The sequence below is a fragment of the Hemicordylus capensis genome, chromosome 1 (genome assembly GCF_027244095.1).
Source record: "Hemicordylus capensis ecotype Gifberg chromosome 1, rHemCap1.1.pri, whole genome shotgun sequence".
Lineage (NCBI taxonomy): Eukaryota > Metazoa > Chordata > Lepidosauria > Squamata > Cordylidae > Hemicordylus > Hemicordylus capensis.
Genome location: NC_069657.1, coordinates 421,492,494 through 421,513,649, shown reverse-complemented (window position 1 = coordinate 421,513,649; position 21,156 = coordinate 421,492,494). Strand labels below are relative to the sequence as shown.

The following is a 21,156-nucleotide window of genomic DNA, read 5'->3' as shown; positions in this document are numbered from 1 at the left end:
CCATATTTGTTCAATATGTTGTGAATGTTAAGATATTGTTAAAATTAATAAAAATTTAATTTAAAAAAAGAACGTTCTTCCTTTGTGAAGTTTAAAGGAAGCTGCATATTCTGTAGTTTGAACTTTATTTTTATCTACATCGGTAGTTTTCATTCTGATTTTGAATAGTGGACTTAGTGTATCCTTTATTTTTTGCTTCCAGAAGACACACAGATCCTCCTTCTGTTGCTTTATTTATGCATTTTAAGCATTTTCTGCCTGACCCCCGCTCACAAGTTTGTTCATCATTTAATGTGTGAATGGCCCATCAATCACTAGAGAAAAAGTGTTCGTATATTTATTTGTTACTATGTTTTTATTTAAGGTTTTTTTTTAGCCTGCAACTTCACTGTAGTCCCAAGGTGACATATTTCTTTACTCTGAAGAATTTTTATCCTGATTTTCTACCAGCAGTAGTCAAAATGGCTTACAAATTACAATAAAATAATAGAACACTGCATGTATAAACCAACTCATTCAAAAGAACCCCTAAAAAGATAAAAGACCAGCACATAAAAATAAACCCCATCAGGATCCTCAAAACAAGTCATAATGTACTCAGTGGTAAAATGCCTGTGTGAGTTTGAACTGCCTGTCCAAAGCAGCCAAGAATGGAGCAAGATGGAACTTGCCTATGAGGGCATTTCTTAGTATGGGAGTCATCACAAAAAAGGCCCTGACCTCATATTCACCTGTTCACCATCTTAAATAAACTCAAACAGAAGGCTACCAACAGTGTCAATTCTTAAAGTTTGCTAGAAATTTCAATCATGTGAAGAGGAATTCAAATTCTGTACTTGCAAGTGTGAGCTGTCCCAGGTGTACAGAAAGAGGCAAATGTTTGGAGCAAATGGATTTTGGCTATTGCACAGATTCACATTTCCTTTAAATATCAGGAAATGGATGATGAGTGCTTTATAGATGCCACTATCAGCTGAGTATCTGAAAAGACTGTATAGGTTTAGTCTTTCACAGAGAGCATCAGCTGTTCTTCTTTATGCGAACAGGATGTCTTCAGCTGAGATGAGTGACCTTGCATCAAACTTTTATCAGTATGCTGGAAACTGAAAACATTTATTTGTTTTTCTTGAGAATTTCAACACCACAGTTAGGAGCAACGTGGCGGGCGGAAACTCATCTGGTTCAGTTTTCCTTGCATTGGCAATTCATCTGTGTTTCTCTTCTATTTGCTGTGGTGCTGAGAATGTTTGACAAGGAAGAGTAATCTCTCTCTCTCTCTCTCTCTCTCTCTCTCTCTCTCTCTCTCTCAAATGTACTTGCCACTAATCCCATGTGTGGCAGCTCTTGTGAGAGTTTGCGAGTGAGATTCCAGGGGGTGGGGAGCAAACAGGCAGAAATGGATGGATGGGTGAGAGAGCGGTGGTGGGGAAAGTGGTGGCGGGGTGGGGGAGAAAGTGGTGGTGGGGTGTGTGTGAAGAAATTGGTGGTGAAGAAGGCAGCGGTGGCCCGTGGGGGAAGAAAGTGGCAGGGGGTGGCTGCTGGCTGGAAAAGGCGGTTGGCCAGGTGGCCGGTCAGAGGGGGGGGGAAATGGAAGCGGGAGGGCTGAGAATGAGGGGCTGAGAACTGGAGGTGCAGATGCTCTGCACCCAGCCCAGCTAGTAAGAATATATTGTCACTGGTGCCTGTGCTTCTTAGTGAGAGGTTTTTATCTCATAAAATGTGGAATAATATCCATTTTCTGAGGTTGCTTGCTGTTGTAGAATGCCTACATATCTTCTCAAGGATAAGAGAATCTAATCTAAATATCTTACATGTAAAACATCAGCTTCTCAAATATACTTTAAAGCTTCTTACTGCTTTTATAGTGTGTCTGGGTATATTGCAAAATGGACTTTAAATTGCTATTTATCACCAGTGGGAGATCAAAATATAATCATCCTTAGTTTTGTGTCTTCATTTTATGACAGCTCTGTGGGTAATACTTACTGAAAATTTACAATCCTCCTGTAGCATATGGTGATATTCTCGTTCATGATAAACAAGGGCCACTGTAGTATAGTGGAGGGAATTTTGGACCACAAAGAGTTAGGTTCAAGTTCCCACTCCACCATGAAGCACACTGGATGGCCCTTGGACCAGTCTCTGTCTCTCAGACTTTGTGATAGCTATTCTGAGGTGTCAAGAGGACAGACATCAAGGGCAAAGAGCTAATGGACAGTCAAGGAATCACTGATATATAAAAGGATTGAGCTGTCATGAAGAAAGTATCAGGCCAGCCAAGTTGGAGTAAACCGACTTGATGGCAGGATCCCAGTTTAGCTCAGCAGCAGAAACTGAAGATTTATTAAGTTTATTCTTACAATTCTTACACAGGCAGGGGGTGGGGGAAGGCCGAGTCAAACCTGCCTTCCCCCCAGATGAGCAAGAAGCTCCTCTAGGGTACGGTGTTGTGCACCGACATGATCCATGCTGCCCTTGGCAGCGTGGATTGCTGGAGGCCAGGAAAACGAGTCCTGGAGGCCAGGAAAACGAGTCCTGGCCTCCAGGTATGCCTTAATGCACTGTGCGGTGAGTACAGTGCATTGGTGGATAGCCTGGGTTGGGCTGCTTGTGTGAATAGCCTCATTGTTTATGTCGTTTATTCCTACAGAGAGAAGCTTAAGGTCTATGGATCAGACTGGAAAGGACTTCAAGATTATTGAACTACTCCCTGCCTTGTTTCATTCTCCTGGGGGGTGGGGGGCAATCTAGTTGAAAACTGAAACCCTACAGCTTTCAGTTATTCCCCAATTGCTTTTGCATATATATTTTTCACCACTTTCCCCTCCTTTCCAAACTGTTTTTTCAAGGCAACCTGTTTTTCACTGCCCTTGTAACTTTAAAGCCCCTCAGCTTGAAGTGGTCCAAACATCTACTCAAGTAGAACAATACCTTCTGAAAATTGCAGTTCATGTGGTAAGGACAATGCACATAAAGACGATAACTGAATAATTACCTGCCTGATCAGACTGAAAGTTCAACTAATACAGCACTTGGTCTCCTGCTGTGGCCAGACAGATGGCCATGGGAAGTTCACAAGCATGACAGAGAAATCCGTTTTCTGTTGTTTGACCCTAGAATCTGGTCACTTTATTTTATTTATTGAATTTATGTACCACCTAATATCAAAAACTCTAGAAATCTCTAGAATATATCTTAGAAGTATATTACTTCTGAACTTCCAGTCTCAAATATTATAATTAATAGCCATTGGTTGACATTTAATCCTTTAAAGAAGGTATATGTTAGGGATGTGTGTGAACCAGTTCGTGTTTGAGCCAGTTTGCCATCGAACCGGTCTAGCTCAAGATTGAGCCAAACCCTTGGGGCTGGTTTGGGGTTTAGGAACATAGGAAGCTGCCATATATAGTGGTCACTTGGAGAAGCGTGTTCACACGCGTTCAACACCACAGTTATTTTCACATGCATTCAACACCAGAGTTCACGCACGTTCACACATCTCTTACAACTTTTTAAAAGGCAGTCAAAACACATTTGTTCACCCAGGCTTTTAATTAGATATTGTTTTAATTGTGTTTTTAATAGTTTTGACATTTTAAATTTTAATTGTTGAAATGTTTTAGTTTTTTATCTGTTGTTTTTATTGTTTTGTTGTAAACCTCCCAGAGACTTGGGTTTGGGGTGGTATACAAATGTGTTAGCTAAATAAAGGAATGAATGAATGAATGAATGAATGAATGAATAAATAAATAAATAAATAAATACTGAGTTAGACCATTGGTCTATCTAGCTCAGTATTGTCTTCATAGACCGGCAGTGGCTTCTCCAAGGTTGCAGGCAGGAATTTCTCTCAGCCCTATCTTGGAGAAGCCAGGGAGGGAACATGAAACCATCTTCTCTTCCCAGAGCGGCTCCATCCCCTGAGGGGAATATCTGACAGTGCACACACTTCTAGTCTCCCCTTCTAGTCTCCCATTCATATGTAGCCAGGGTAGACCCTGCTTAGCTAAGGGGACAAGTCATTCTTGCTACCACAAGATCAGCTCTTCTCTCCTAGAAGGGTTCTAAAGCTTTTGGTTTTTTTAAATTTAAAGACTCACCATAGGGTCCAGCGTCTTTTGGGGGTGCTGCCCTGGCGGGGGTTGGGGCACGGGTGTGTCTCCGCTGTTTCCCTCTCCCCCCGCCCCGCAGGAGAATAAGACTGGGGGGAGGGTGGTGGGGGGAGAGGAACATGGCAGAGACCCTCCGCAGCATCACACCCAAGGCCACTGGACCTGGCACTGAGTGTGTGTGTGTGTGTGTGTGTGTGTGTGTGTGTGTGTATCATCCCTGGACTGGCTCAAATTTGTGGCGAACCAAGGTGTTTGTTCGGGGGCACAAAACCGAAAATGCCCAGTTCAGATCATGTCTGGTTCGGACTCAAACTGAACCGGGCAAACCGCTTTTGTGTACACCCCTAGTATCTATGTCAGTGTTTATCATAGTATGATGGGGTTACAAGAAGAGCTAGATCAGATGAAAAGCCCATCTGGTCCAGCATCCTGTTGACCACAGTTTCAACCAGGTGCCTCAGGGAAGTCCACAAGCAGAGATGAACGCATCCTATTATTCACCCACCATTGCGCCTCTGCAACCAATATTCAGAAACATACTGCTTCTGAACTGGGAGGTAACATGTAGTCATCATGTCCAGTAGATAGACTTGTCTACTAGTCTAGACTTGAGACAAAGTTTGTCAATCTCCTTTTTAAACCATCTAAAATAGGGGTTATTGCCACATCTTGTGGCATCAAATTCCATACATTAACTGTGCACTATGTGAAGAAGCACTACCTCTCATTCATTTTAAATCTCCTGCAAATCTGGTCATCATATGGTTCTGGTCATCATATCTTAAGAAGGACATTGTAGAACTGGAAAAGGTGAAGAAGAGGGCAACCAAGATGAAGAGCCCCTGGTGGCGCAGTGGTAAAACTGCTGCCCTGTAACCAGAAGGTTACAAGTTCGATCCTGACCAAGGGGCTCAAGGTTGACTCAGCCTTCCATCCTTCCGAAGTCGGTAAAATGAGTACCCAGAATGTTGGGGGGCAATATGCTAAATCATTGTAAACCGCTTAGAGAGCTTCCAGCTATAGAGCGGTATATAAATGTAAGTGCTATTGCTATTGCTATTGCTAAATCTGTTTCATTGCACGACCCTGGTTCTAGCTTTGTGAGAGATGGACAAATGCTTCTCTCTATCCACTTTCTCCACACCATGCATAATTCTGTAAGCCTCGGTCCAGCGTTAGTCACCTTTTACTTAACTACAAAGTCCCAAACATTGTAGCCTTTCCTCATAAGGAATGTGTTCCAGCCCCCTGATAATTTTAGTTGCCCTCTAAGGGTTCGGATGACACAACTAATCTCGGCATATTGGAATTTGGAATCAAAGTAGAGACTCGGATGGGAATCCGAGGGAGCTCACATCAACTTCAGGTGCTGTTGTACACGTGAGCACACTCTTAGAATAGATATCTGTCCTCAACCTAAAAGGAAGCTTGGTATTTTGTTATCACACTGACTCATATTCAGCTTTTGATCTGCTTTCATTTCCAGAACCTTTTCAACATTGCTGCTTCCTAGCAAACACTCTTCCATCTCATCACCTTTATGTGTGCACTTGATTAACTTAATCTTAGAATTTACTTACAGTTGTTACAATATTGACACTCACCATGTAATAGAGTATTAACAACTATTAATATTTTACCATGTGGCTTTAGACTGGGGCATGTGGAATTTTTTATTAGTATACTGGTGTTATGTATGGATTTCCTATATAAATACAGATTCTAGACACTAGGAATTGCAAATCAGAGTGCTTATTTTATATGGTTGTGCCATAATCACTAAGTTCCTTGATGGAAGAAGCAGAAAATAGCTAGTAAATAATGCCCTTAAACAAAAGTATGGTGCGGCCACATTTGGAGTACTGTATGTGGTTCTGGTCATCATATCTTAAGAAGGACATTGTAGAACTGGAAAAGGTGAAGAAGAGGGCAAGCAAGATGATCAGGGGCCTGGAGCACTTTCCTTATGAAGCAAGACTATACCTGGGTTTTTTTAGTTTAGACAAAGACAACTGAGAGAAGACATGATAAAGGTCTATAAAATCATGCATGGGGAATTTTTCTTTCTCTCATAACTTTCTCACATATCCCCTGCTAACTGGGCAAAGAGGCACCTTTTACCGTGGTGATTCTCTTTCTTTAGCAGGGGGAGAGTAACTGGCCCTATCCACCCCCAGCACAGTACTTCCAGTGACTGTTGCTGGTGTCTATCTTATGTTTCTTTTTAGAATGTGAGCCCTTTGGGGACAGGGAGCCATCTTATTTGTTTGTTTGTTTGTTATTTCTCGGTGTAAACCGCCCTGAGCCATTTTTGGAAGGGCGGTATAGAAATCAAATTAATAATAACAACAACAACACTAGAACCAGTCATGTAGTTGAATAAGTAAAATAAATATGCAACTTAGAGCCTAAACTGTGGGGTTTTCTTTTACCCAGTTTTAGTTCATAACTCTTTCATTTTGAGTACTGTTTATGTCTTAGATTTTATTACATGCATAACTGACATTGTCATCTCTAGTTTTCATCATTTAAATTATTGAAATACTAATTGTAGAAGGTGGGTACCCTATCAAAAACATTTGTGTCACCTTCCTTGATAGTGGTGCATTAGTACACTGTGTTTCAAGCATATTATCTACAAGTAGCCTGTCAGTTCCATATACTGTCATTCCTGAGATTATTTACATCTAAATGTGCTATCTGGGTCACTGCTCTTCCTTATGGTTTCATAGCTGTTATACTTTGGGGCTGTGAATATTTAGGTGCCTGTTCATATGCTCTATGTTTACTCTGAGGTTAAATCTGCCCCCTCTACCTCACCCCAATAATCCCAACTTTTGTTTTATTCTTTTTTAAAAAAATACACAAAAAACCCAGTTTCTGCTTCTCTGGTTTGTAGAGATAAATATGAAGATAGATATCGAAGCTATTCCCATGACTAGGAGAGATTGGGCAAAGGGAGCCTAGCCAAATTTCTCCTCGTTGTCTGCTGCCACGGGAGCCGTGGGGCTCCCAGCAGCAAACTAACAAAATTACCCCTCCCATTAAACAAGGTTAGCGGAGTGAGTGCTTCGCTAACCCCTTTTAGTTGATCGTGTGCTGTCACGGCAACACATGAGGAGACCCCCCCCCCCGGGAGGCTAAAACAAGCCTCCCTACCCCGGCAGTCTTTCCAGAATGCCCCATGTGCTCACGTGGGGCATTCTGGAACTTCCAGGGGCTGGCTGGCCCCCGATCCCCGCCACCCCTGCCAGCTCCATGTCGGAGCCGGCAATCGTGTGGGCGGCTGATCTGGCTGCTCAGAGACAACTCCCTGCCCGTGTGCGACGGCTCCCTCCCTGCACTAACCCTAATGGCGCTTCACACCAATTGTGTGAAGCGCCTCACCAGGTAGGGACTTCAATGCCTTAGTTGCTTTCCTTGTGGCTTCTTCGCAGGGTGGCCAGAACCTAAAGGGTATACTCGTGAGTCAAATGGGCTGTAACCCAAAATTTGGCTTTTAAAAAGCCAAATCTGGCAACAGAGGCTTCTAGTCTCTCCTCTCCGCTATTATGGCTGACATTTTTTCTTGTTATTTTCCCTACCCATGCTGTACCATAATCTGGATGTTGCAACCCATTAAACAATGAAAATTAGGCTTTAACCCAGTTTACATCAACTTTTTGTTATCAGACAAGTTGTGTTGCTTTGGCACAGAAAATGGCGGAGGCTGTATTTCCTGGGTATCTTTCTCATCTGGTAAGCTGCAGTGAAACAAAAAAAGAAACCATCTTCACAAAGCTAAAAATGAAACCTGTCAGTACTACAGGTGTTCATGGTAGGTAGTGTGTGAATTTGTGTAAAATTTATATCTGTGAATGTAAACACAAAATAGAGATGGGGAATTTAGCATACAGTCTGCTGTTTTACAGACCCGTAGAAAATGCAAACTGTAGAATCCCAAGGAAAGAATTGTGGTATGCAAGGATGAGGCAGTGGAGCGGAATTGGGAATATTAATGGTTTAATGAAATAAAGGGGCAAGTGCAGAATGCTTTTCAGTGCTCTTGCTGCTGGCTGTTTGTTAGCCCCTAATTTACTCCAGGACTGGAATACAAGTAACTAAAGCCGCATTCAAAAGCTGGCTTGGATCAAGGACTGGATTAACCAAAAACACCACACAAACCACTCCTCATTGAATATATAAATAATAAGCCTCCTATGAATTGTATGAGAGTGAATTAAAAATTTAATTCCTATTCTTTGTGTATAATTATTAATTAATTTGAAATGTATGAAAGACCCCTATATTTTTGTTTCATCTGTACATATAACAAAAATAAAATAAAATTTATTCTTTATACAAAATACTAAAGAGTCATAATTTTAATCTTAGTCTCTCTCAGATTTTTGCTCTTTCCCCTTTCTCATGTTAACTTCCACCCAGCAATGTTTCCTTTGATGATTTGCTGTCTGACTTTTGTAACACATAGAGCATAGGCCCTATGAAATTAGCATCTGGCCAAATCCAGCATCTGGTTTGTAGATCACAGCCAAAGTTATACATGATTATCCATTTCTTAATCCTCTTTTGCTTCTGCTCTAGTATTAGTTCCTATTTCCATGCCTAATACTTCTTCATTTCAATCTCACTTAATATTTTCTTCTAATCAGTAATGTTGATCCTGCCTAAATATTTTTCTTTTCCAGTCTTTAGCCATCTCAGTCCTGAGGCCTTACCTGTCCTCCACCACCAGCCTATTCAACTTGGTTTCCATACCTCTTTCTACATCATGATTTGCAAATCTAGGTTTGAGTCTGGATCTCTGATCTCCTCAGCATTTTACTTGCTTTGCTTTTGGCTTTCATTCATTGGCCTAAAATTTGACTTAATTTTGTAGTTGGGGGTTTTGGTTTTTTTGCTGGATTATGGATTTTAATTAACATTTTGCTCTCATGGATGTGATTTGGACCACAGCCTATGCCCATAATGGGACCAATGCGAATCATTGGCTTAGATCCAAAGAATCAAGGAAACAGTCGCACCTTCTCACCTCCCATTAAAACTACAACCCTTTGTGGTCCCTGAAAAGCTGTTCCCAAGGGTTGGGGGACCCTCCAGAATGGCGCATGATGTGGCATTGAGATTATATCTTGGGGCAAATAAGCAAAAATCAGAGACAGCTCATCCTAGGGCATCTGTTCATCTAATTATGATGATAATAGTTCCATGTCTTATACAATTCATGAGCATTAGAATTTTGGCTTGCAATTCTATGTGTTTCTCAACCTTTCCAGCAGAAGTACTCCCTAGCTTCTGAAAAATCTAAGTACCCCAGTTTTCCAGTGGATTTTATATTTGTTTATTCTGGAATGTATGGTGGAAACCAATATGGAAGAAACATAACATTCTGGTTTCATTTTGACTTCCATACTGGTTTCCATCACACATTTCAGAGTAAACAAATATAAAATCCACTGGAAAATGGAGGTACTTTAATTTGAATCTGAATCTATACAGGCTTGTATGGATTCAGAAGGATGTTTCCCTTTTTCCCTTTTTCAACAGTAAGTCTTTTAATGTTAAGTAACAGATTACTATTGTAATTAATTGAAATTATCAGTATGTAAGATATAGAGAAATCATTTATTATTTAAATATAATCATATTCTAGACAAAGAATCCAATGAAATAATAAATAAATTATATTATAATTAATTTGACAACAACTATTTTCATTCTGTAATAGATTTGGGTAGTGGTACAACCCAAACAGGTTGAGTTGACTCATCATTGGGCTTATTGTTGGGTAATATAGTTCTCTCACCATCATTGCCTCCTTTCATAGCATGTCCTCAGTTATGGCCACCAAGCATTGGGAATATCTGCTTGTTGAATCTAATTACTAATTATAACAATATATGTATAATTTATACATTTGGTAAGTAGTACAGTCCTGAGGCTGAATTAGGACCTGCTTCTTAATGGGTGTATTGTGGAGTCATGATGGTTGACAATTGCTGTTGTCCCCTCTATTGGCCTATTCCCTATCATTGCTTTGAAACCAACCTTATCATTGTAAAGCTAAGTGTCCAGAGTATTTTATTATGTAATTCTTAGTTGTGACTAGCAGGCCAATCCTGTGGCTCTTTACTCAAAACTAAATCCCGCTGGCTGACTAAATTATCAGAAGCCATAGTTCTCAGGTGGCAGCTGCAACAAAGTTCCATTATTTCCATTGATTGTGGTAGGGCTTCTAAGTGGAGCTGACTCCTTAGTCAGCATGCTGAGACTGCAACACAAGTTCCATTGGTATCACTAGCTGACATAAAGAACATTATTCAAAGTACTCCTGTTGAACTTAAGAGGACAGGTTAGGCATACCACAAAGCCTGTTGGTCAGCATTTTAACCTCTCTAGATATAAGGTCCCAGACCTCAAGGTGGCTGTACTTAAGATAGGTTATGGAGGGCGTTTGGAACATGAAATTGCAGAACAAGAACTTACAGTAAAATGTGACTGTGTCAATCTCTCTTTGAATAGAGATAATGAGCAGGGTCTTACGATCAGTGAGACCCGGTTTGGGGAGCTAAGCTCACACAAGCAGGGCGGGAGCCCTGGGCGGCTGGATCAGCCGCCCACACGATTGCCGACTCCGTGACGGAACTGGGGTGAGTGGGGGCCGATTGGCCTCTGGAAGCTCCAGCATGCCCTGCACAAGCACGCAGGGCATGCTGGCAAGACCCTTGGAGCCGAGAGGCGGCTTTTTACCTCCCCTCTGGGGGTCTCCTTGTGAGTAGCCACAGTGTGGCTACTCGTGATTTTTAAAACCAGGTTTGCTGAGCACTCGCTCCACAAACCTGGTTTAAGGGCAGGGGTATTTAGGCTGGTTACCCGCTTAGAAACCACCGGGCTCTCAGCCAAGCCCGGTGGTTCACATGATGGGACGAAATCGGGCTAGCCTGCGCTAGCCCAACTTCGTCCCATCGTGTGAATAGCCTCAATGGGTTTTTAAAGCACATTATAAACACAGAGGTTGTTCACATGCCCCAAATCCCTAGTAGCTAGGGAGGGCTGGGAGGAAGGCAGGAGCCTTCCTGCCTCCCCCACATGAGCAGACTTTTGCTAGGGCTCTGCTGTGCCTTGTGCCCTCATGACCAGCGCGGTGGAGATTATAGCATTGGGGATCCAGAGGAGGAAGTCCTCCAGTCCCCACAATGCATTGCGCAGGAAGCTGAGAGGCTGCCTGTGGCAATGTGGCAGCTCCTGGCTTCCTGGCTGCTCTTTAAGCAGCACTCTGTGATCTACAGGAAACTGGGCTACCAGGAGCTGCAGCACACAGCCCTGATCACACACATGATCGGGGCTGCCAAGATTAGATGGGACATTGGCCGTTTTAGCTTTTGTTAAAGGATAGGCTGAAAAACAGGGTAGACCTGATCTGGAGCAGTGGGGCAGGAGTGGGTTCCGAGCTTCGCAACTCAGGTTTTCATGATCCTGCCCTTCTGCAGCTGGTTGTAAGAATATCTTCACTGTCAGTAATCTCTCTACTTTGCTACCTAAATTGTATAAAACCATTGTAAATATCTCTTTAAATGTAGATTGAAAGTTTGCCACCATCTTCTGTAACTGACTATCCTTTCACTCTACATCTGAAGAAGTGAGTTATATCCCACAAAAGCCCATGTATTAAAACATCAGTTAGTCTAAAAGGTGCTGCCTTATTGTTATTTTACTATTATCCTCATGTCAGATTATAGTTCTTAATCCAAATTCATGCTAGAAATTAAGAATCATAATCATGGATTATAAATGCTTTGAAACCCAGGAAGAAATATGTCAAAACCAAGAAGAAAGACAAGGCAACAAGATATGTTTAAACTATAACAACTTCATTAGAAACCTTCAACCTTATGATGGGCAGCTCCTATTAAAAATTTGTTTTATCAAAGACCCAAATTTTAACTTATCTTGAGCTGTAACCGAAGGTGCTGCAGCTCAAGAGGAAGGCAGTGCAGAGAAGCCAAAAATCCTGTTTTACCCAATACCTGATGGGGATCAACATACCTCACGGGGGGGGGGGGATTCTTTCTCTGCTCCAATATGTGGTGAACAGCTAAACCTGCACTGTCAGGTTGGGCATGCCCAGCTAAGTCTTGTAAAGATCCCATCCATCTTGTCAGGTCTAGCTGGAGTCTAGTCAATCTCTGTTTGTGCAGGATCACTTAATAAAAATTCTAAGCTTAGCCTTCCCTGGAGGAGCACTCAATCATGTGACTTCCCACCTTCAGACAGAAGTGATCCTGTGCAAACACAAGTTGAACTACCTATTACTGTATTTTCATGCATAGCCCCAGCCCATGGCAGTTGGAAAGCCCACACCCAGTTGCTCTCCACACCGTCTTCTTCTGCAGACATGACTAGAAAATCTGCACAAAGTGGACTGCCAGATTTTCCTTCCTAGCACTGGTGACAAGGCCGTAGGAGGGCGAAATGTGGCCAGTGTGGATCTGTGTGTCTGGAGGGAGGAACAAGGCGAGAGCAAGTGGAAAGAATGCTGCCCCAGTGGTGGGGGCAATGGAAAAGAAACAGGGCGGGAAAGGAAGCGGGAGAGAAACAGGGGCTGTGACTGTGACAGAGGAGAAAATGGGGCCACAGGGAGAGAAACAGAACTGCAGGGAGAGAAACTGCAATCTGTGTTTATGTCTTGCTGGAGGGCCTGCACCTCTTTTTGTCACCACACATTCCCTTCTGTTGCAAAAATTGGAAAACCCGTGGGTTATATGTGTGAAAATATAATACTTAGCAATAGACCCATTGTTGAGGCATGATACTTACATAAGAACAGCCCTGCTGGATCAGGCACAAGGCCCATCTAGTCCAGCATCCTGTTTCACGCAGTGACCCACCAGATGCCTCTGGGGAGCCCACAGGCATGTGCATGCCCTCTCCCCTGCTGTTGCTCCCCTGCAAATGGTATTGAGAGGCATTGTGCCTCTGAGGCTGGAGATGGCCCACAGCCATCAGAGTAGTAGCCATTGCTAGACCTGTCTCCATGAATCTGTCTAACCCCTTTTTAAAGCCATCCAAGCTGGTGGCCATCACCACATCCCATGGCAAGGAATTCAATAGATTAATTATGATTAAGAGAGATTCAATTTAGACACAGATCTCCATGGATGTGTGCAAGCAATATCCCAGAATGATGCAAACTGTAGAGAGAAGGCTGCATATGTCTTTCACTTAGAAAGCTAGTGCTAGAAATTTCTTAGTAACCTAACAATTCCAGCACTGTGGAAGCAGGAAAGGAAGGGTTGCAGTAGGGAAGAGGTCTCCCTCATTAAATGCAACTCAAGTGGCTTCTTTTCTTGCACTTGACTGGGTTAGGTCCCTTCCATCTGGTTCTGCTGTGAGCCCAGGGTCTTCTATATCTCTTCTCTTGACCTGGAGAATGGATACAAAGGGATCCAAGATCTCCTATAATGAGTGGGTAGGCAAGAGCAAAGGAGGGTGTGTATCATTTCAGTGACAATGCCTTTGTCAAGGCACTGACACAAAGGGAACAGTTAGGTGAAAGTTCTATCCCATCAAGTGCTACTCACCATTCAAGTGGCACACTCCTCTCTTTTCTTTTCTTGCTCCCTGTTATCCAAAAGCCAGGGCCCTCTTCTTTCTGTTCTGATCATGTAGAGGCCTACCCATATGGAGACCTCCACTTCAAATGTTGTGCAACATGGGCCTGAAATGAATAGAGATCCCCTATGTCAAATGGGTAGTCAAGAGAGGTCCTTTTATTGTCTTAGTAGGTTGCCAGTTCGAATCCCCACTGGTATTTATTTATTTATTTGACATATTTTATACTGCCCAAAACATATGTCTCTGGTATGTTTCCCAGACTATGGGAAACACCTATATTGGGCAGCAGCGATATAGGGATATGCTGAAAGGCATCATCTCATAGTGTGTGGAAGATGGCAATGGTAAACCCCTCCTGTATTCTACCAAAGACAACCACAGGGCTCTGTGGGCTCCAGGAGTCGACACCAACTTGACGTTACCCTTTACCTAGGCTTTTCATATAATCAAATTCAAAACCCAATAATCACACCTTCTAAAACATAAAAGTTTTATTTAAAGACTTGAGGCACATTGAATGGTTAATGTGTGGCAGAAGATACATGAAATAGAAAATGTGTGGCAAAAGATACATTAAAATATAAGCATAAGCAAACTATAACATTCTAAGAAGCATGAGATGTGTGGCATTTGAAGCTACTATTAAGAGTTATGTTGTGAATAATAAAATCCTCTCCAATGTCGCCTAACTGCCTAGAGATGTACATATCAGGCGATATAAAAATATAATAGATAAATAAATAACCCTTTTCTATACTAAGTGGATCTAAACCCCTTTAACTTATTTATTTATTTATTTTTGCATTTATATACCGCCTTTCGTTAAAAAGATAACCCCAAGGCGGTTTACAAAAGTTAAAAACAACTTATGCCCCTAAGAGAAATCACATTTACTCTTCTGGCAACTTGAGGTGTTTTCAGTCTTCTCCAAAAGCAATCGGAACAATCTGAACAAAGAATTATCTGCTCAGTGAATAGGTGAGCATATCAGAATATAAATTGCATAGATGAAGCATATATACTTAGAACAGGATAGAATACTTGAGATTTAATAAGAATGATTGTTTTGAAGGAGAGAAGGAAAGAGAAAGAAAATATTCTGACAGATAAAGAGTCTTGGCTAGAGAGAGGAAAAGTTCAAGAGGAGAGAAAACAAAGAAGAGATGTGGAAGAAGGGAAGGTAAAATATATTAAGAACATATATATAAGAACAAAGAGAGAAAATGCCCCCTGATTTTCTTGCTGACCTTTCATTTTATATACTGTGAAAAATCAGTCTTCTCCCCTTTGTCTTCTTAGGCCCTTGGCTGTTTTATCTGTTGAGCCCAAGATTCTAATTGGCTCTTTAGGTTCCCCATTTCCATAGTTATTAGAAATCTAATATTCTGTGTTGGCAACCTGGATCCCACCAAAAATCCAGTCCCCCAGTTTTGACAGGGCTTGTTTACTCCGCCAATTAACTCCTACCATCAGGCCTTATAATTCTTCTTCATTACTGAAACGGTACCAGGAACCATATACCAACTTGACAAGGCATGGGTGAAATGGGTCTTCAAGTCTCCTTCACACACATATTATAAGACTTGTTACCCCAAGATTTGTTGTCTTTAAGCACTCCTTGGCTACATAGTGCCATGCTGTGACTCTCTTTTGCTCGGAGGCGCTTCTTTCAAGCAAAGTTAGCTTGAGTATGACTTCTCTGCTATACTCTTACATAGTATACAGCAAAGTATTAGATTTTGCCTTTTATTTGTCTTCATTTGGTTCAGTTTCTGATCCATTGTTCCTTTTCAGTATGAGCTTCCATAGTCAAGCATAGTCCAAAATAGGCCCACATTAACATAACTCATCAAACAGTACTCACCAGCTGTCACCTCCTCTTGTGCATGGATGCAGCTCCACATCCTCTTCCAAACATTTTGATCCCATACAGGGATCGAGATTGCAGCTAAGTCCAGGACTTTGTCTTCAACCTCATACATACTTCACTATACATACTTGTCACTGTCTCTTCCCTAGAAGGTTTGGGAAGTTTCCATTCTATGCCCAGAAGGAAACAGATACAGCAAAAGGGGCCTGTTTTTATTAGAGGTTGTGCTATGATCCAAGTAGATGGGCTTGGCTATACTTGCTCTCAGGGTGACAGAAGAAAGAGATGGGCCATAATTGGAAGTACATATATTTAGGGCTAGATATGGTTAAAATATGAGGGAAGGAAAACCAGAAATGTATTTTGAGGTACAGGGAGTCAGTGTGTGCGTGCACATTTGTATTGATACATTTTTAATTTAATAAACAAGACCCCCCCCCAAAAAAACCCTACGAAAGAAAACACAAATTATTAATACTAGCCGACCCCGCACAGAGCATCTATGCGCTCTTTGGGGCCAGCGCTTACCTCTTCCCCCACTTCTGCCCCAGTTTCTGCTTCCGGGCCCAGCCACCTCTCCTCCCCACTGCCACTTCTCCCCCCCTGCCACTTTCTTTTCCCATTCCTGGGCCTTGCCTCTGCAGCCGGGCCGGGCCCGCCACCTCTGGCCTCCACGGCTGGGCTGCTGCCACAGCAACCAATCCTCCTGGGTGCGCCTCAGCCAATCAGGTGCATCCACCGCCCAGCCAATCAGCTGGGCTCTGGGATGCACATTCCAAGGCACACCCAGGAGAATTAATATAATAGACTAGTATTTTTAAGCCCGTTATGATAACGGGCGCTAGCTTTCTCTCCCGCCTTTAAGTGTTTTTTTTCCCTTTTTCTTCCACCTTTCTGCTTGTCTCTCTCTCTCGGTTGTTGTTTTTTTTTTTTTTCCTTTTCATTTTCCCCTCCTCCCTCTGTCCTCCTGCCGCCCGCTCACCCGCCCTCCCAGCTTTCCAAAATCCCCTTCCCCGCTCCTCCCCCCAATTGATTACGGGCCAAAAGGGCCCATGAGAAGGCCGTCGCCCCCGCCTATCGCCCACCCGCCCACCCAGCTGCCCGAGCCCACCTTACCCACTCCAGCCCGCGATAGTCGGGCGAAGAAAAAAAAAATTATTTGCACAGTGGAAGTGAGGAGCTCAGAAACAGAGCTCCTCTCTGTGCTATGCTGCTGCCCAAACTGCCGCTATGGACGCAAAGGACGCAACGTCCTTTGCGTCCATAGCGGCAGTTTGGGCAGAAGCATAGCACAGAGAGGAGCTCTGTTTCTGAGCTCCTCACTTCCACTGTGCAAATAATTTTTTTTTTCTTCGCCCGACTATCGTGGGCTGGAGTGGGTAAGGTGGGCTCGGGCAGCTGGGTGGGTGGGTGGGCGATAGGCGGGGGCGACGGCCTTCTCATGGGCCCTTTTGGCCCGTAATCAATTGGGGGGAGGAGCGGGGAAGGGGATTTTGGAAAGCTGGGAGGGCGGGTGAGCGGGTGGCGGGAGGACAGGCTTCCCCTGCCGCCTCTTCCCCCCTCAATCACCGGCCGGGCGGTCTCTGGAGGCGCCGCTGTCATCCTCCGCGGCCGGCCCGGGCCCTTCACGGTCGGCTCTGTCCCGCCGGCCTCCGTTGGCCTCCATTCCGTCCCCCGTCTCCCCAGCTTGGTTGCTGTCTCTTCTGGGCGAGGTGGCGGCTCTGCCGCCACCTCGGCCAGTTTCCCCCGCCGGCTCTTCTCCGGCTTCTTCAGGGCGGCCGCTTGTAGCCGTCCAAGATGTCCGCCGGGTGCTGGCGGTCGTGTCTCCCTTGCCCTGTTCTGGGCCTGCGCTTTGCGCAGGCGCAGAACAAGGCAGGGAGGCACGAACACACGCTTGGTGGCCGTCCACGGACGGACACCAAGCGTTTTATTAGAGAGGATTGTAGCTTAGCATGAAATGGTTATAAGAAAGCAGTAGGGGGCGGAGGAAAGTTACCTAGGTAACCAGGGGTGAGACAGTTAAACTGTTGCTGGAGCAGAGAGTTGGGGAGAGGAGCTGGAAAGAAAAGGAAGGAAGAGAGACTGTGGAGAAGACATCAAGAGAAGGGAACTGAGGAAGGCTGCAGCAGAAGCTAAGGAGAAGCAGGAGCAGAGGTTGGAAGAATAAAGACTTATCTAAGGAGGCAGCTCCCATGACTGATCCTGAACACCAGAGACCAACCCTGGAAGTGTCAGGCCTGACTGAAGCTTTGCAGAAGCTGGTTCAGACTGTGGAATAAGAACCTCCAGAGGTGGCGGTGGGGGAGAGATTGTGTAACTGTTATTGTTTGTTTACTTACATTGTGTTTCTGTGGCTGCTTTTCCACTTTTGTTTACTTCTTACTTTTGTCCATAAATTCTGCTAATAGACATTCAATTCTGTTAATAGTTGCTATATCGTCTTAATTTCTGAAAACCCATGGTATGTTACAATATTAAACCACAGTAGTCTTTGTGGAAGAATGTGGACATTTCAGACAGCAGGGTCAGACACTGTTCTATCATAAGTCATGAACATTAAAATCATTTCCAAAATGTATATAATTTGTCCCAAGCCCCTAGTATTTGGCACACAGAACCAACATGGCCCCAGCTATTAACTGGCCAAATTTCAAGTTAATTTGATAAGAAATAGCTGAATTACAACAGTTTAAATATTTCACCAAAAGGCATCTCACCAAAAGGTGGCAATAGGGACAAAATCATGTCAGTGAAATACTAGAGGTAGAATACTGGGACTGTCCCTGGTCAACTGAGACAGTATGAGCATGTAAGGTTGCATGTTTGAATGTTCTAGCAGCAATGATAGCTTCTTGTCTCTGTCTCACAGTACCTAAAAGGTACTCTGCTGGCGACAAAACAGATGTTTTATCCCCCAGCACACCACTTGACTCCTGTTTCCCTTTGGGGAAGAATGAGATGTAATTATTCTTGAGGGTTATGGTAATTGGCTAGTAAATACTGTCAATCAAGAGGAATTTAAACTCAGGAACCTCTTCTGGGTGGTTTCCAGATAGTGAGCTTTACACCGCAAAAAGTGGTGTAAACCGACATTTTGTGGTGCCCATTTAAAACCGCAGTTGAAATCCGTTGCCTCCTACAGTGGGCAAATGCAGCTTTTCTTCTCCTTCTTGCAACACAGGTGTGACATTATAGGGATGTAACACAGCAATAAAACATGAAAGAAAGCGTTGGAAATGTGAATGGCACCTTGCTTACAGTGCAGGGACTGTGATGTCAAGACACAGGCAGTATGGAAGGACACTTAAGGGATATTTCAAGATGGTAGCGTGCAATCTGGAGTGTGCCCTGGAGAGAATTCCTAAGGGAGGAGCTTTGGAATAGAGTGAACATGTGCCTATACAGTTCAGTTGGAGTTAAATGACAGGTTCAGATAGGGCTTGGATGAGCCAGAGATAGGGACAGTTAGGTCTAAGGAGACTATCTCTGGTTAGGGTCTCTAGAGCAGGACTGAGGTTCAAATTGGGAGGTTGGTGGATAAGTTTTACACACCAGGCATGACCTCTGAAGAGCAAGCTTGACTATCAAATGTAAATGCTTGGTGTGTATAGTTGATTACACAGGATATGTAGCCAGGAGGGTTGTATCCCAGTAAAGGTGTTGGAAGTCTAAAGAAGCTTGTTATTTCTAAACAGTGACCTTGGTAACTTGAAAGTAAAGCCTTTGTTGCTGCACTGACACAATCTTATATAAGTACCTGAGTTTGAATTCAAGAGTATAGACTTGCCAGTTCTAAGATGGTTACTTTGTCTCAGAAACCATTACATGTTTGACCCTACATTGTAGTGAATGAGAAACCACTGACGTTATTATCCAAAAATAAAGTTATTTCTTTGGTTGGGAACTTTAAAACCAACTGTGTCTCTTTACTTCTCCCCATGTTACCGCTCAGGCGCAATAGAAAAGTTAGTGTTACAAATCCAAATTAAGATTTAATTTGGTGGCGGCAGCATAATAAATAAAGGGTTTAAAACAAATCAAAAGGGTCACAGACATATTGTTTATTTTAACATCTATATGTCTAAACACAAATCTCTCAGTCCCAACCTCACGTCCTGCGTGGTGTAGTGGTTAGAGTGCTGGACTAGGACCAGGGAGACCCAAGTTCAAATCCCCATTCAGCCATGAAAACTAGCTGGGTGACTCTGAGCCAGTCACATCTCTCTCAGCCTAACCTACTTCACAGGGTTGTTGTGAAAGAGAAACTCAAGTATGTAGTACACCGCTCTGGGCTCCTTGGAGGAAGAGCGGGATATAAATGTAAAAAATAATAAAATAAAAATAATAATAACTGATTTTAAGTACCTAGCAATGCCCTGGCTAGCAGTTTTGCATACCCAATGAGGCTGTTTGGCACAACAGCTATTCCTTCATGGGTCCTGAGAGATTATGCATCTTTGAAACAGGGGTGCACCTAGGTAATTTTGGAGCCTGGACCTAAAGGCCTTTGGCGGGGGGGCCTTCCCTGCAAATCAAGCATCATCATCATCCTCCGCCGGGTGACCACACCACCCAGGACAGACTAAAGAGGATTTTGGGGGCCCCAGGGGCTATGGAGGCCCTGGACTTAGGCCCCGACGTCCAGGGATAACAGCATCTCTGCTTTGAAATCCTGCTTCTTGGAGGCGCGAGACGTTTTAATGTACATTAAAAATTGGAACCTCTAACTGCCATTAAAGAAATTGTCATGCATCCTATCGCTCAAAACAGTGTTTATTTTCTAAATCCTGACTTGATCTTGGAGATGAGGGGAAGGGTGAAATAGGTGGGAGCATCCTTAACACTACTGCCCTTCCTCCCCTAGACCCTGTTGTTTTCAGTACCCAGAAGCAAAAACTGAGGAACAAAGCAAGCAGGCACTCTTCTCTCCACTTTCCTTACTGCACTTCTTTCCTTTCTCCCCCTCAACTGTACTCCTTGCCTGTGTCTAATGTAGCCCCGAGTGTATTTAATTAATAGAATATTCCACCTCCTAGGATGGTCCGAATATCATTTTACCAATGAGAAAATAAATTGTGCATGCTTAGTAGTGGTATCTGCTTATATTACGCAAATTCCGATAATTATTTGCCACAAATATTTGCACTATACCTTCCAAAGAAATTAGGATTAACTTTTATTGGTACTTTTCATTTGCTGAGTCAATGATCATATTATTGGTGAACTGCTGAAAGTAAGGAACATTATGTCCCTGGCTTGACATTTATATTCTAAGGTCCAAAGCCTTCCCCTGATTGAAAACTAAGGGTTACATACATAGAGCATTAAAGGCAAGTTGCAGCACTGCCCTCTCAAAAGACCAGGATTAATGCACTTCTTTTCATTTTGAAAATATACATTTTGAAAATAAAAATTGCACTTCTTTTGTTGACCATCATTTCTGGATTTATTTTATTTATATATGAAAATATATGCTGTTTATATTAAAATCAATATACTGCTGTTTATATGTGGAGAAGGCACCCAAAGCAACATAAATGTAGAAAAAATGTAGAACAG

General features: G+C 43.1%; 1 protein-coding gene and 1 long non-coding RNA gene across 12 annotated transcripts in view; one reads left to right on the top strand and one right to left on the bottom strand.

Moving 5' to 3' along the window:
- Positions 1 to 16,563, bottom strand: part of LOC128351243 (uncharacterized) — a 39,047-nt gene extending 22,484 nt beyond the window's left edge. The window contains exons 1-3 of one of the 3 annotated variants that reach the window (XR_008319665.1): positions 16,126 to 16,563; positions 13,694 to 13,830; positions 7,308 to 7,855 (exon numbers count right to left, since the gene is read on the bottom strand). This is a non-coding gene — a long non-coding RNA (uncharacterized LOC128351243). Of the gene's footprint in view, positions 1 to 7,307; positions 7,856 to 13,693; positions 13,831 to 15,591 lie in introns of those variants that run through there. The other 2 variants (XR_008319662.1, XR_008319660.1) reach the window with 2 other exon arrangements.
- The window catches only part of HHAT (hedgehog acyltransferase), a 476,499-nt gene that overhangs the window by 289,053 nt on the left and 166,290 nt on the right, over positions 1 to 21,156 (top strand). The window lies entirely within an intron of this gene.